Source organism: Excalfactoria chinensis, chromosome 7 (genome assembly GCF_039878825.1).
Source record: "Excalfactoria chinensis isolate bCotChi1 chromosome 7, bCotChi1.hap2, whole genome shotgun sequence".
Lineage (NCBI taxonomy): Eukaryota > Metazoa > Chordata > Aves > Galliformes > Phasianidae > Excalfactoria > Excalfactoria chinensis.
Genome location: NC_092831.1, coordinates 19,605,751 through 19,622,691, shown reverse-complemented (window position 1 = coordinate 19,622,691; position 16,941 = coordinate 19,605,751). Strand labels below are relative to the sequence as shown.

Here is a 16,941-nt window from a genome sequence, read left to right as displayed (position 1 = left end):
TATTGCTGTCCTCTTAGGGGCTGCCTATGCCCAGCAGAGCAGCCAACATGTGTATGGTGCACACATGCACTCTCCCTTCTGTGTAGCCAGCAATAAAAACATTTGCTGCTAAACAATTGGAAACTAGTATTAATGTAAAAAATGCACAAGCAGGATGGATTCCTTGTATTTCAAGCATCTGCTGTTGCTCTTTGCTTTTAAGCTACTAACATCTCCAAGTCAGCATAATGTTGTTATTTCCAGATGCAATGCTGGAGTCCATCTGAGAGTACCAGTGTTGGCCTGTATTGTTTAAATGCAAGTTTAGGCAGAGACATTGCTCAGTACGTGAGCAATGTCTTGTAGCCTACGTTGATGCACATGTTGGTTATTTTCAGTTACTAGTATCGATTCTCTACCAAATGCAGAAAATGTCTGTCTTGTATTCCTTGAATTTGGTAAAAACGGTTGAAATTCTACATTAGAGGCTAGGTATAACGAGGGCAGTGATGACTTTATAATCAGGAGGACCTATTACACTAACTCTGTAGTAAGAGAAACACCTTTCTGTCCCCTTCTTTGATTTCCGTTACATTAGAGGAGTACAACACACCATTATTCTATGTTTACTCTTCCTGTATAGTTCATTTACTAACACAAGGCACATGAAAGTAGTCATTAGAGTATATATGTATGGAAAGACATGCTACCAGTTAATGTAATGAAGCAGCATAATTCATCCTTTGCTGTCTACGTTATGTAGAGGGAAGCAAATGTGCATTAATCATGCAGAAAGCAGGAAATTGAGATGTATGGAAGAGAAGAGTGATATGATACATGAACCCATCCCCCAGCCTCCCAGAGCTGGCAACAGGTCTGTTTTTGAATAATGCACTTTTTGACAGCTATGTCATTTGACAGGCAGGGCTGACCAGAAGGCATGTAAGAAAGAAGTCACTTATTAGTGAGAGAAAGGAGGGAACAAAGCATGATTACATCTAATGCAAGTAATCCTGACCCAGTTACCATCTACTAATGCAGAGGTGCTGGCTAACTGGCAGATTTTGGAGAGCAGCCATCTGTGAGAAAGCATTTCTGAGCGCTGGGGTTCCTGGTGTTGGAGGCATGCTGCAGGGCTGTTACCATGACTGATGCTGCCCAGCATGGTCTGGGCTCAGCTTCCTGACAGCCCTGCTCTAAGCAAAGCTTGCACAGAGAGGGGGGCACAGAGGGCTGCCTCCTTCCTCAGGAGGAGCTCTCTGTGGTTTGTCCTGGGACAGAAGCAGAGTTGAGCCTGCAGGATGCTACCCATGGAATAAGCACAGGTGGGGGCTCTGCAGCCTGCTGGGGGGCAGCTGAAGGGCACAGCTCCTGCAAGGAGTGCAGAAGCGTAGAGCAGCTCCCAGCTCCTCCACTCATCATGCCTGATGGGTTCCCATGCTGTGCGTGTCCACGTGGCTCACAGAAGGAGGCGAACTCATTGGAAATCTGCTGTGCCAAGTGGAGCAGCACTTGCACATTTCTCCCTAAAACCCCATTCCTAGTGTGTGGGACCAGCTTGGCACATGCTGTGCCAAGACGAGCAAGACAAAAATCTGGAATCTGCTCAGCTGGTCCCCATCAGAGCAGTGCCTCAGCATCCTTCTTCTGTCACCCTTTCCCCAGGGCATGGTATTAGGGCAAGGCCACAGCAGCAGCATGGGGTGCCACGTCAGTGCTGCATTCCAGGCTGCTTTGGGAGGGATGGCACATCCCAGAGCTCTCCTGCTACCTTCCCAGTCCTAAGCCATCTGATCCTGAGATCACTGCAGTGCTGTAAGCCTGCCATGCTGGAGGCCTTCCCAATCATAGCCCTGCTATGTGCGTGTTGTTGTTCTGCATCAGCCAGGGCAGAAGTTGCCAGAGAGCCCAATGCTTCTGCCTGATTAAATTTCAATTCCACAAAATGCCACATACAAAATATATATATATATATATATATATATATATATATATATATATATATATATAATGCATATTCTCAAATGAAAGGTCGTAAAAAGGATAAGGATTGAATATAAAGGAAAAATACCCAAAAAAGGGAGTTTGGGGATCCAAAACTCTTGCTGAAGTTCAGTAGGCTAGTGTGCTTAGTGCTTCATTTTTAGCTTCTTCCCGTTTTTCCATGAGTTGTTACTTCAGGAAAATTAAAATCACTTTTTTACAAGTCTCATAAAAAAAAATCACTGTCAATATTTCACTGCTGGTTTATTTCCCTTTCTCCTATCACCTCTGTATTTTTTTTATACCTCTCTTGATTTTAGATTTAGTTTCTGGGAATTTACTTTGGTTTTCTATTTCCCCAAATTCCAAGATGCTTTCTACTCAGCCGAAATCAGTTCCTACCTAGACAAAAGGTTTTTATCTTGCCTTAGTTGTCTTATACCCAGACAAATAACAAGAGATAAAAATAAATCCATGTGGAGGAAAATGATGCTAATGAAACTGTAGCCACAGTCAGTGTGCAAGCCTAAATCCCCGTGCTGGTGGTAGGTAGCACAGTTTAACATTTCTTTTACTATGAATTATTTGAGCTCTGTTAGCTGAGAGCCTTGGTTCACCTCGGTGACACACAGCGGTGGGCTCCGTTACTTTCCTCGATTCCGGTCGTGCTGCCCTCCTTCTCTTTCCCCATTCCTCTCACAGGTGCTCTGACAGCAGGACAAAATCCCCAAGCCTGTAGTGCTTTGCTATGGAAAAAATCCTTTCTCACGAGCCCCTGGATGAGATTTCCAGTCACATATCTCCCACGTCATTTTGTCTCCAGCTGCCAGAAGAAATTTGAAATGTATCATAGTCACTGCTCAAACTGATAACATGTGAGAGGGCCAGAAGAAATTGTTTGTAAAATTTCTGACACGGTATGTCTTGTAACGCTGCTCTGTGTCATGTTCCAGAGCTTTATGTCCTAATCTGACATTATGAGATTACATAATGCATTCGATCTTTAAACAAGAATTCCTTTGAAATGTTTGACAGAGTTATGGCACTTCAGGTATTATTTCTTACTATGGACAGATAGGTCAAATCTGCAAACAATTTAATGGCCATACATCGCTACCCTTGTCAAATCAATTCTCCTGGCAAATGTGCTATCGGCAGTAGGGACATTTAGAAGCCTAATCCTTCAAGGTGCTAAACCTACCCGTCCTCTGGGCCACAAGTGGAGGTGAAGGCTCTCAGCACCTCGCAGGAACGGGGCTCCCATTAGCCTGCTCTGTACTGATGTTGGAGGCATGCACCTCCTGCATGTGTATTGGCGGTCAGACCACGCTTTAGATTTACTTCCTTGAAACCTGAGAAGATAGAACTGCAGGTTAAAATGGCTCCATATGCTTCTTGGCTCCAGTATGTGCTGAGGATTTCTTTTTTTTTCTATCTCTCAGCTGAGAATTCTGCTTTTGGTTTTGCTGAGCTTATGAAAAATGTGGTGTTCTCATTAACACTTTAACCCTGCTCCCAAATAAATTACCTCACACCACCATTTAGCAGAACAGCAGCAGGCAAACTGAAAGGATTTGAGGTGTCAGAAGGGGACCAAGCCTGACCCCTGAGTCCTAGGGAAGAAGTGTTGCCTTGCTTAAAGAGCTGGAGGAACAAACAGTGCCTGAAATGCACAGCCTTGTGCAGCAAGCGCTGATGTGATTAATTCCTCCAAGACATTGTTCAAAAAGGGCCTGATAGAGCTCCTGACTTCCTTTGTCCTGCACATGTACATCAGCTGAAGTGCTGTCAGTAAGGGGAGACCATTAGTGTCTCATTTTATCTGCCTAGCTGTGCAGCTTTAGGGGATTTCCTTTCCAACTCATCCTAACAGGCAAAATCTTAATGAAGGAAAGAAAGACTGTGCTCAGGACCAGATGTGTCAAGATTTCCAGGGCTTTCCTTTTTCTGCTTTAAGGCATCAGGGCAAGTGCACCTCACCACAGGGCACTGTACTGATGCCCCATTCCTGCTTCCAACCAAAGCTGCCACCTTCATACCTCTTCCCCAGGGACACATCACACAAGTTTCTGATAGAAGAGTGAGCAACTCTCTGCCAGAGGGTCAGCCAGAGCCCAGTAGGACTTGAGGTCCTTTCAGTATCCAAGGGAGGGCTTTAAGAAGCAAGGGAACAGACTCTTTAGCAGCATCTGTTGTGATAGGACAAAGAGAAATGGTTTCAAACTAAAAGGGGAGATTTAGATTGGACATGAAGATGAAATTTTTTTTACAGTAAGGGTGGTGAGGCACTGTAACAAGTTGCTTTAGGGAAGTGGTACGTACCTTCTCCCTGGAGACAGACAGTGTGAGGCTGGACAAGGCTCTGAGAAATGTGATGGAGCTTTAGGTGTCACTGTTTATTGCAGGGGTTTGGATTGGATGGCCTCTAAGTATCCCTTTCAACTCAAACAATTCTGTGATAAGAAGTGCAGTAGCAGCCCCATATCCCACCAGTTCACCAACACTCTCGGACATGTCTTCCTGTGAAACATTTCAGCTATGCAACCCAGGGCTGAAGGAGAAGGAGACAGGGTCATGACCAAGGAGTCTGTGGGGAATGTGTGTGCCTGGGAGGCTGTGGGCGGTGCAGAATGTTCCCTCAAGCCCCGTGCAGGTGCACTGAATAAATCAGCCCCAGACTGCTTTAAAGTATGCATGGAAATGTTTGTAGCCACAGGAGTGTGTCGCGGGGGTGTCTGAGAGCAAGGAGAGGGTCAGCACAGTCCTGTATCATTAGGAAAGCTAAACTAAATCGGGGAACACAGGTGGCTGTTGAGGGGGCTCAGGTGCCTGGGAGTGCCAGGAGCAGGACCAGAATGCAGCTCTAGTGCTGGTTCCTAAGCCAGAGCTAATGGGAATAAGCCCTCTGAACGCACTGTTGCAAACCAAGATTTGTTTCTGACTCTGCAGAATCCTGCTGTGAAGAGCCCTGGAGCCATGACACAGAAAAAAAAAAAAAAAAGGAAAAAAAAAAAGACTTTAATTGGTAGAGAGAAAATAAATTCCATGTCCTAATGCTGACAGTTTAAGTACATGATTTTTTTTAATTTATTTATTTTTTTCAGAAGCCGCTAAAATAATGTTGTAAATAGATGGCTTTGAATATTTCCTTTCCGTAACATGGTGCCCCTGCTTGCTAGGAAGCTGCTTGTGCTCACAGAAGAGTCAAACCAATATGTGTACCTATTTCAATATAAATACTCCAAAGTTCCAATATAGAAGTTAATTCTGTAATAAGAGATTCCTATGAAGCAGCACTTAGCTGACATAGCAGTGATGGCAAAGCTGATTTTAACAATGAATGTGAGAATGAATCAGCTCTAAGTTGATAATGGAAAAAATACCTTTTATACCATGTTCATTAAATGACGTTTGTCCATAGTTTCTCCCTATTTACCTGTTTCTTTTGCAGCATAGTTAACTGTATTTTCTTCTTGCCATTCCAATTATCCAAACAGTATGAATTCCTCATCTATTGGCTGTGTACAAATGTGCATGCACACATTCTTAAACTGATTTGAATAGTGCTGGGTTTTGAAATGATGCTTTAGGAGTGCTCAGTAACTCTCAGTAATGGCATAATGTGAAAGTGTCTTGTTAAATGTTTCTTTCTTCATTAAATAATTCTGGTTTCTTGTAGAAAGTGCACAGGAAGGGACTTATTTCAACATTGAATGTAGTGCAATTACAGCACTTTGATGCTATGTCTAATACAAAGGAAGATATGTCATGATTTCTACATTTCTCTTATAGGTTTTGGCATGGTTAAAATCACCTCCCATTCGCTATTAGAGACTGTTGCTCGAATTGCTTCTTATTCTCTGAATTTTTAATCAGAAGAGCTGAGATTTGCTTTCTAATCAAATACAAATATTGAACCATTTCTGATCATGAGTTGAAAGAACAACAGGTTGGTTTGTTCCTGTTAAAAACTTTTAAACAGAGTTGAGAAATGTTTCCACATGCTGGTACTGAAGAGTTGTGAAGGTACACATTCTGCTGCTCAGGTCCTGTCTGTTTGTGTGGGTGTAGGTTGAGATTCTGCACACATAACGCACAGATCAGATTATTTCACATTTTTGACCGTAGAAATCACTGAGTCTTAAGCCTAGACTGACTGTAAATGAGAAACATTTATACCCCAGTGGTGCTGGTGGTCAGTGCTGTGCACAGCAGGAGCCAAAACCCAGGCAGACAATGCCAGCTGGCGCTGGGGTTGTATTTGAGCTATAGCAGAATTTTCTGCCAACTCCCAAAGAGAAGTAGCAAATAAGAAACAAGGAATCTGGCTGGCTTGTCATTTGTTGTTGACTTCATTTTGTCTGAGCTGAGAGTTTCGCTTAGTAGTGGAAGACTCCCAAAAGAGGTGAAGTTTGCCACAGGAGCAAACTTCGATGCTGCCCTTTGAGTGGGGTGGGACTGTTGAGTCATACTTATAATGAAGGATCACACTGAAGAACCTCCATAGCTTGATCCCACTGCTCTTGGCAAGATCATGTGAGCCATGTAATCCAGCTAGAAGTCTGTTGTGATCCTGAGGAGTTGTGTGATGTAAGCATTACATTCAAATGTAATGTTGGAAGCAGGTTGTTGCTTGCAAGCTCATTCCAGCCTGCAAGCTTGCTGTAGCTTGTGAGCTTAATTTTAGCTCTGGAACTTGCTCTGGTTTTGAAAGTTTACTGTAATCCTGAGAGAAGCTAGACTTCTCTCATGCATGTTTTCTTAAGAATTAAGCCCTCCTCCCCCCTCCAAAAAAATAGAAGCACCCTCCCAGCACCAAGGGTTTGAACCAGATATTCCCACCTGTCATGCACATGTTGGGCCACCTGGCCTTTGTTGTTTGATAGCAGTTATTCCTCACTCCTCTGTTCCCAGCAGCTCCAGCTTGGCTACCAGGATTTAATTAGTGAGCTTTTCCCAGCCCCAGAAACAGGGAGACGCAAAGAAGGCCAAGAGCCAAAGCTGCTTGGTGCCATGTTTTGTGTCGAGCTGTGCTTTGCTTTGTCTCTGCCACCCACAGCGTCAATAAAACAATACGGCTGTTTTAAAGTTAGAGCAGCATTCGTTTGACTAACAGCCTGCTCCTTACAAGGTATTTGTGCGTATTGAACGTTCATTATGCATTAGGCACTCAGCCTTGTAACATTGATCCAGGAGAGGGATACCATACCCAGCTTCACTGCAATGGAAGACAGCAGTGTGGGCTGTTCCCAAAGCAGAGACTGCAGCCCAAATCCCCACTGCCTGCAGCAGGACAGAGCGGCTGGGCTGGGCTGAGATGGAAGAGCAGCCCTGAGTCTGCCCCACAGGCAGCTGGGCTTTGGGTTGGAAATGACCCCGCAGCCCTTGGCCAGGCATTGGCAGAGGCAAAAGCATTGCACACACAGCAGTGTTTTGTGGTTGTGCTTTGCTTTCTGTCTGAGCAATTCAGACTGTTCATACAAACACAGAACATATACATATGGAGATATAAAAAAACAGGCTGTGATACAGCTGTATCTCAAGGAGTGCATTGCTTTACTGCCACATTCAAGCAGATAGCACAGCAAAAGCTCCCAGCAGCAGACTACCAGTAAGAGCACAGTAATGGCTCTTTTCCTGACCATTAATTCAGACATCATGCAATCAGTCAAATGAATCTGTCCTCCTTTGCAGCTCTCCTGGAGATTGCTGTCCTCTCAGCTTTGATGGAAGGGACCCCAACTCAGTAGCCTGTGTCTTCCTTTAATTAGAGTCAGCAATAGCCCACAGACAGGATCATTTTGCCAGCAGCCATATATCATGCAGATGTCGCTCCCCAGCACCTAGATTGCTGCCTGTAAGCACAGTGTCTCTGACATGGAGGCGGCAGGCAGGGAGCACCCTCTGAGGCCATCCCACAGTCTGGGTGGGTTTCCACGTGATCCTAAGCCATAGTCCGATCCCATGTCAGGGCCAGATGAAGCCCCCTGGGAGCGCTGTGCAGGCGGCTGCCTCAGCGTGAGTGACTGCTCAGGAACCATCTGCATGGTAAGGAGAAACAGCCTTGGCAGACCATCAGCTTTCCTCTATTTTGCCGCTGCTGCATATTTTATGTCACCACCATATTACAACATGAGTATTCCATATTACGAAATTAACACTGGAAATACTTCCTGTGCATTTTGTGGAATTATGTGTGTTTAGTTTTCTCATTATTGTCTTACTTTCCTCTCTGGAGAATTAATAGTCTTATTATCCAGGGCAAGCAAGCAAGCCTAGGATTAATCTGACTCAATGTTTAATTATTACTTACTATGATTTCCGGATTACATACCAGCACTGTAGAATGCCCTGTACAAGCCTGAGCAGAGAGAGGTGCACTGGGGTTACCCTAAGACCCCATCAGTGAGGCTTTCAGCAGTGGCATCAGATACTGTGTGGGGTGCAGTATCTAACTAAAGGAGCAGCACAGTGCCTGGGCCAGAAGCTGAGTGCCAGCCCTGGGTGGTTTAGAATGGAGTACAGCTCAGGTCAGCCAGGCACCAGGCAGGGTGAGTGCTTCAGCAGGAGGCCTGCCATCTGCTTTGGGTGCTGAGAGTGACCTGAAGGTCCTCGGAGCACCTGGGAGCATGCTCCACTTAAGAAGAGAGGGATTGTGCATAAGCAAATAGATCTTCCTTTATGGTTTAAGGCTCTGCAGTAGGGAATGGATGCATAATAGTCTCTTGAAGTCATTTTCAGTCTCCCCAGTTTGCATAAGCCCATCAGTGTGTAGGATCAGAAACCATAGCAGGGCAGCACACCCTTGCAGGAACAGCTGTGCAGGTGCCAGGCAATGCTGTGGGATCAGTGTGGCATCATCACAGGGCAGGAGCAGGAGTTGTGCCCTCAGCCCTATGGGGGTTGGAAGTGATCCTTTTCTGCTCCCTTCCCTCAGAAGAAAGAATCACTCCTGTATTTCTCTTTTTCTCTTGTTGGCTTTTTTCTTTTTTCTTTAGCTCAAAGAATGATGGTACGAGTAGAGCTAAAGGATGACTAAACAGCAAATGCAAATTTTTTTAATTTAAGATCGGTTTTATAACCTCCCAGCAAGTTCCAGACAAATTATACCTAAGAAGCCGCTATTAAACGCTGCTTGGTGTTGTCCACCTTTGAAATTTGGTTTACATAAAGATTTAGGGGTAGAGCCAAATAATTACATGACAGGGTAATCTGTTCTTTCTGTCTATTGCTAGAATTGTTTAACAGATCCATCCATGGAGTGGCACAGGAGCAAATACTCAGCAGCAGCTATTTTGGGTCAGCTCAATGCATAGTCTATTAGAGGTATTACTTCTACTTCAGAGTAATGAATCATATTTGCAGCCAGGAAGTCGTTGGTGTAATTGTCCCTAAATATAACGAATACGGAGCTATTTAAAGGTTCAGGGCTGTCTGGTGTGGTGGAAGGTGCTGCTTCTCTGGAGGAAGCTCAGCATTCTTCAGCTGGAAGACGGGAGGGAAGGGCGCTGTCATGGTTTGTGCAGTGGCCTTTTGCCACATCTGTAGGTAAACCTGCACAATTTGTAGGTAAACAGGGGCTTGGTGCTTTGAAAAATTTCAGTGTAAGAGGCACATACACGTAGAACAGATTCCCTCTGCATAATAAATACTGGCTTGTAAGTACTAAAGCTATTCCTTTTGATTATTTATTTATTTGTTATTTATTCTGAGGTCTAAATGTGCTTAAACCCGCACTGCAAATCAAAGCAAAGATTCTGGAAATACTCCGATTGTTACAGACAAATTCCCCGGTGCTTCATTTGACAAAAAGATGGATTAGAACAAACTCGGGGGTGTTATTATTACCAGCATCATGAAGGATTGTTTCTTTTATTTGTATTAATTACCGATTAGTGCTTTGTGTAGCGGCGGCTCTCTCAGATGTTCTGAATGAGATGTATTGCTTCCCATAATCCTCTCTTAAAGGGAACCCCGTCCCAGCAGCAGGTCTCAGCCCAAGTGCACAAGTGGTTTCTTGGTCTCAACAGAGTTCAGCCAAGGCCCTGAGGGAGCAGCACACAGGGCAGCACCCGCCAGCCCCCTGCCACCATCTTGGCCGCATGAGCAGCATGTGGGAGGTGGTGTGGCTGAAGGCTTCCCGCTGTGCCTGCATTATGGGGCAGGCTGCGACCCTTGGGCCTGAGCTGTAAGATTGGCTGCAGGGTGCTGCACCCTGCACAGTGCCCCTCTAGGCTGCACCTTCCCCAGTCAATGTGAGCAAAGGCCTCACTTCTGCCTCGGGAAAGGCATATGGAGAAGGAGCCTTGCACTGTCTTGCACAGGCAGATGGATGAGGCTCTGTGTAAGAGCTTCAAGATGTCCCCGAGCCCACAGGTAGCTTCTGGAAATCCCCAGTCTGAGCAGGCTGCTTGAGTTTGAACTTCAGCACCCTACCTGATAAGACAGAGAGGCAGCCTGAGGCTCAGGGCTCCAGCTTTCATACTTTCTGTGCTTGACAATGATCATACAAGGCTGGATGTGAAGGAGACAGGCCGTTGCTTAAGGTGTCATGTAAAACAGGACTAATATTTTGTCAGATGGCTGTATGAAATTCAGTGATGAGCTTTTTGTAGCTCAGGTTGTGTTAAAAGGGTGCTTCTAAAATAGCCCACCGTATGCCATCAGCTGATCTGTCATTTTCCATAATTCATGAGCGCCGGGGCAAGATTAGACAATAGAGTCTTGGGCGAGGATTCATTAATTTCCGCCGTGTTTTTAGAAATGTCAGAGGTGTAAAGCTGAGAATAATAAAAGTCAAACTCCCTAGATATATCTACTGTTTTCAGAAGAATATTACTCTGAGCATCCCTGATAGTATACGTCTCGGTGTGCGTGTCTTTAATTGGTATGCAAGGAGTTTATCTACTTTACTGCCTGCACTTATCAGAAAAGATATAAAATGGGGTGGTGATAATGGCTGCCTTCAAAGAAAAAGATATGTTCTTTCAAGGGTGTAAGTGCAATAAATCTTTCTAGTTTAAGGGCTCACTGGAAGCAGAAAGATTCTGTTCTGCTGACAACTGAATGTGGGGAACTTTCCCAGGGGAAAACAAATCATGTTTCTCTATTCAAAATATAGTAAAAAGTCACTGAAATGTGGACTCCGGAATGTATGTTCCGGTATTTCCTACTGATTCCTCCCCTGATTAAGACACACTTCCATGCTAAAATGTTTCTCAAATGGTTAAAATGAAGTAGCTGGCACTGAATGCACTTAGAATGCACTTGTGAATGGTTCCCACAGTAATGAGCAGTTCAGATTTTCAAAGAAGGCTAAAAACAAGCCATTGACTTTTAGGTCTTTGTGTTTGTTTGTTTGTTTGCTTAACTGTACCATAGGAATTAATTTGCCTAGAATAAAAGAGACAGTGCTGAGTTAATTGCTATTCCAGAAACATTCTGTGCTTCTATGGAAAGCAGGGTTAAAACTACAGGCACTACAGGGTCTTTTGTGAGTTGAAATCCGCATATTTACTTTAGAAAAACCCACATTATTCATAAGAATCAAACCTCGTGTCTGACTGCTGTGGTGAAACAAAAAAGACAAGGGGGTTTTAAATTGATCTGTCAGTACGATACTTTCCAGTGCTCACTTTGTTCATGCAGCCAGCAACTGATGTTAGCATGAATTTAAATAATTCCTCTTGCCTTGAATAATGACCATGAAAGTTGAGTAATGGTACCTAACAAATTCCCTAACTTTCGAGGAGCTGGCTCTTATCTGCCACTGTTTGTTTGCTCGTCTCCCCCGTCCCTAATTGCCGCAAGGTGCTCCACGCGGCATATGACTAAACATAATACAATTTGATTTGTGTTGCAGTGTTCTGCAAAGAACAAATCTGTAAAATTACAACATGTGAAAGCTTAACACAATGATATAAAATGGCAGTGGCACGGTTCATATCTTAAACTGACAGACTGATGGTGATTATTGCAAGGACAATGCCCTGCATATGTCAAACGATTTGCAAATAATTTATGTCACCTTATCCTCCATTATTGTTTTTGCAGAGGACATAAACTGTGTCACTAATATTAAACTGTCTGCAAAAAAGAGCCTACCTCAGCTTTTTCCTAGCTGAGAACGCAAAGACATCTGCACAGAGACAAACATGCATATGGCCGTCATTTGTCCAACATCTTACACATTGTGAAGGTTTTTTACTTGAAATGCCAACCTATGTGGCAGATGATGTATGTGTTTCTTCAGTCCTGTGATTACCAGCACAGAGCTGCTCTGCGGTGCTCTTCACCTCATCAGTTCCACAAGCTGCACTCCAAGGTGTGTGACACATTTGCAGGAAGATGGCATCTGACATGCAGCAAGGCAGAAGCATTCTGGTGTGAATATTTGACTCCGGATTTTGTTCAAATCAGGGTCAGATTCTGACCTGAAGAAATTAGTGTGGGTAGAGATTTAGCACTACAAAATAGCAATTTGAAAACTGGAATGAATATATTTTAAAGATTGGAAAGCAAAGGAAAGTGCTGCTGTCTCCTGGGGACTCCTAAGCGGCTGCAGAGGAGAGGGGAAGGAGGAAGTCTGTACAGATGACCTGGGTTTTATTTGTTTGGAAATAAGCAGAGGACAAAGCAGGCCTAGTTATTTCTGTTTGTTAATTCGCATCTCTCCACTGCCGGGTTCTTTGTTTAGGTTTTGATGGTTCATTTGTTACTACCAAGAAATGTCTTTGAAGGGTTATTTTCAGAGGCCTTTGTGGTTAAAAGAGAAGTGAAGAATGCAGTGTGGTGGTTGGAGCGTGCAGCTGGGAAGGCAGCCTCCAGCCTCCTGGAGGCTTTTTGCCTTGCTAGCATTTGGGACAAATTACTTGCAACTGCTGTGCCTTGACTTAGCTCTTCTGTCAAACAGGTTTTGTTATCTGACTCATCCACTTGGTTCAGTTTGCCAAGTATTTTGTAATCTTTGGCTAGAAATCACTCATTTGATTGCAGACCAGTGACGTTTCAAACATGTGCCATAGTGATGTGTCAAACACCTTCTGCTGGCTGCAGTGCTCCAGTGGCTTCAATTCACTGCAGAGAGAGCACAGGGCACTGACAAACCCACTGATCTGAGCTAAGGACTGAAATGGAACTCCATCCTCCTATTGCTACCAGGTTTTTTTTCCTCTTTTAAAAGCTTCATTTAAGCATTTCACACTCTTAACCTCTCAGCAGTGAGGAGCTGCTCCTGTGGAAGCAACATGAGGACTCACTGTTGCAGAAAGTGGTAGGGTTTGAGTAGGGTTGAAGGATGCTTCTCTCCATCTAAACAAGCCTAGAAAGCTGGTTTCTCTGTTTGCTTTAAGGTGATTTTAGTGGCGTGAGGAATCTCTTCCAATGCAGAGCAGGCAGGAGGATCCATAGGCATAAAAACCTTCTCTAAGTTCTTTTTCCCAGTACAGGAAGACCATGAAGTAGCAGCTAAGGCAGGAAGGACTCCAGGACAGTGTGCTGAACCTGATAAAAGCTCCTCCTTTGAAACAGGTACACAGGAGCTGTCCTGTGTGTCAGAAACATTTCCATCAGCTGACGGGCAGCATTCTCCGCAGCACTGTTCTTTTGCTACAAGCATGTTTTGACATAATAGAAAGCACTGTGTGCTCACGCTCACTTGTCATACAGAAGTTAACAGGCAGGTCTGGCCTAATGCCTGTGATCATCACACACATGCATAAACCTACCTGTCTTTTGCAAAACATTATAACCTATGACAAAATATGCTGGAGATGAATTTATTCAAGTAGATAGAAAAATACCCTTCCCATCATGCCCCCAAACTACTGATCTCCATCAACTGGTTCTTTAAGCATGCTACAACACAGACTTAAGCTGCAAAGGAAAGAGATCTTAGAGATAGTCAGTAATTTGGCTGTATACTTCTTGGCTAGGAGGCACTGTAGATCAAAATACTCTCACTTCAGAGGGAAGGAGCCAACAGAAACTGCATAGGAATTTTAGAGAGGAATTTACAAGAATAGAGGTAGAAGCAGAAAGGGAAGATTTTATTGTCTTGAGAAGAAAGGGGCAGCTCTTAGCCTAACAGCTTCCTAACATCTGAAAGATGAGAGGCAGTCATCACAAGATAATCTCAGTTGATTATCCCGGGCATCAGTGACAGAACTGCTGATCACAAGAGTGAGAGAATCATGTGACCAGCAAAAGATAGCTTCAAAGTCAAGAGAAGCTGGCCAAAATTCTGCTTGGTAGATAAAAGCAGAGAGAGATGCTACCATCCATGAGGGGATGACACAAACACCCTGAGGTCTATGAGGAGAGTGGCTGATCCACAGCTGGAAAGTCTTTGGCAAGAACTGGTAGAAAGTGTGAATTCATTATGAGAGAAGACAAACACATAAAGGGAGCACACTCTGGCAACAGGATCATGCCATAGTTTAAGCAGCATGAATGATGGCTGCTCCTCATTCCAGCAACACAACATTCATCGAGGCTGAGCGGCACTAATTCCTCCCCACAGTGCCTGCAACAAGGCACTGATACCCCCTGACGGCTGCCTGCTCTGCCTGGGAGGATTGCCTTCCACTTGCCAGGCCCTAAGTTGCTCTTATGACTGAGCATCCTTTTCATTCTCATTTCAAATCCTTGTCACTGAACTGAAGGTGCAAAACATAGAAGTGAGGTGATTCGAGCAACTCTTGTAGTGAAGCTGACCGTCACACCCCACATCCTTGGGGTCTCTAAATTTCTTATTAAATGTAGAAAAACTTTAAGTTGAAAATATCTACATTATGAAGCATTCGCCTGAGGTAAAGCTTGCTTACAAGAAAAAAAAAAAAAAAAAAAAAAAGGATTGGAAAAAGGAAAGGAATCTTTATTGACAAGCTGGAATACTGACAACATTAAGCCAGATAGGAAAGGCATGAGTTCACCTCAGCCTGCAATGTCAGCTCATGGTTTCAAGTCAGCCTCTGTGCATGCTGGTTTGGTAGACAGCAGTGGTTTTGGCTGTGTCTTCTTTTCAGAGAATATATTAGCTGGAGCAAAAAAGGGCCTCTAAAACAAGTTGCATTTGCTTTTTTGGTTTTTTGTTTGTTTGTTTTTCTTTAAGTCACAACAAAAAAACTTTAGCCTGAAGTTCATTTGTTTTTAGTGGTGGCCCTTCTCTAAAGGGCTGAGTTCTTCGACCATATTCAAACTGAGAGCAAGTTTTTACACCTCATTTATGAACCCAGAAAATGGAGTTTCCATGGGCAGCTCCTCAGCTCCTCACCACAGTCTTTCAGGGAGAGGATGGGGCACATCATGGTGACACAGTGGTTTGCAATTATAAAACCACACACTCACCTCATTTCAATGGAACCACATTGGTGTAGGCCCTTTTTGCATTTACATGTGAAATACCTTTGGTCAGGCAGCAAGTATCTGTGGGATTTTTAATCCAGTAGATGACTGATGGCCCCTGTGTATGTATACAGTTACCTGGGTATAAGCTCACTTCTATTGATGCTGCTTATTCTACTTCCTGTGCCCCCATTACCGCCTTCACACAAGGGTGTTTTGCCAGTCTGGTGACTGTTCTATGGCAGGACCTTCCAGCCCAGACAAGTCCTAGAAGGTTGAAGTAGTTTCAGCATTTCTTTCCAGCAGTTACACAATGGGCCTTGAGCTCCTTGCCAAACGCTACTTTCTGCAAAGTTGGCAATGGGGGTGTGAGCCAAGAACTGCAACTCTGCCGCAGATGAGTGCATGTTCACAGCCAGGGAATGACAGCAGAGATCCGCCAGGAAAGTTTCAAACTACATCACAGCGCAGCCGGACTTTGCTAATGGGTTTTACTTCCAAGTCCCGCTTTTATCCTAAGATCAGATAACAAACAGCACTTTTTCTTTGTAACAATTCATTAATCAGAGAAATGATCCTTGCTAGTGTTTAGATGTTTTACTTAATTTGGTACTTCTGGTCTGCTGCCCCAGTAGTGCCAAAATTATTATTTCTCACCCAGCAGGTGATAAATAACAACTTCAGTCATGATTAATACCATGAATTTCTCAACCTGACTAATGCAAAAAACTTCAAACCTGCAGAACAAGTGGGTGATAATTGTTGTGAGAGCCATTGGAGCTGCACTCTGCTTGTAAAGAAGGAAAGCCACAGGAAATGAAGTGTTTTCGAGCAGCAGTGGCTGATCCTAAGAGGCATCGTTAAGTGCAGCTCAGCAGCATTCTCCATGTGCTGGGCTGTGCTAAGCTCTTTTTTTCCACCAGCCCAAGTTTTAAGTACATTTGAGAAGCAGGAGATTGCCAGGTTTTGTTTTTTTCCTTGGAGAGGTGGAAGAGAAATAAAAGGCAGAGAGCACAGCAGATGTGTATCTCATTAACACCACTCAATACTACAGGTTTTACTATCTGATGTATGGAGTGATAAATCCTAGAGAAAGCTGCTAAATCCAAAGATCCTTTACCTAATGTTTCTTTGGTAACCTCATCACAGCAGTATAAAACACAGCAGTAGACACTCCCCAGTGGAGAAGAACTGCCTTCAGAGAGGGACCGGAGAAGCAGGGGCTGAGTTGTCAGCTGGAAACCAGAATCAGCACTGTAAGGCCTGTGGCTGAAATCCCAGCTGCTTCTACATCACGGGCTGTTTTCAAGTCACTGTCCACAGTGGAGTAGGGTGGATGCTCCATTTCCCAGTGCTGTGCATTCAGATACAGCGCCCCACACTTCTACCCACTGAGCTAGAGTGTGCTGGCCAAGGGATGCTCACCTCCATGGAAGGGCAGCCCTTGCTTGTTAAAAGCCATTAGGAAAACATGGGGCCATGCAGTAGTTCAATTATAATTAAAAAACAAGAGAGAGAGGGAGGGGAGGAAGAGAGAGAAAGGAGAGCATTTGCAGCATAAGTGTTAATGCATTTGGAGAAGATCAGGACACACAAGGTTCCAAGTTGGGTTTTTAGTTTTTGCTTGGCTTTTGT

General features: G+C 44.1%; 1 long non-coding RNA gene across 2 annotated transcripts in view; it reads left to right on the top strand.

Annotated features, from left to right (window-relative positions):
* The window catches only part of LOC140254828 (uncharacterized), a 121,065-nt gene that overhangs the window by 97,663 nt on the left and 6,461 nt on the right, over positions 1 to 16,941 (top strand). The window lies entirely within an intron of this gene.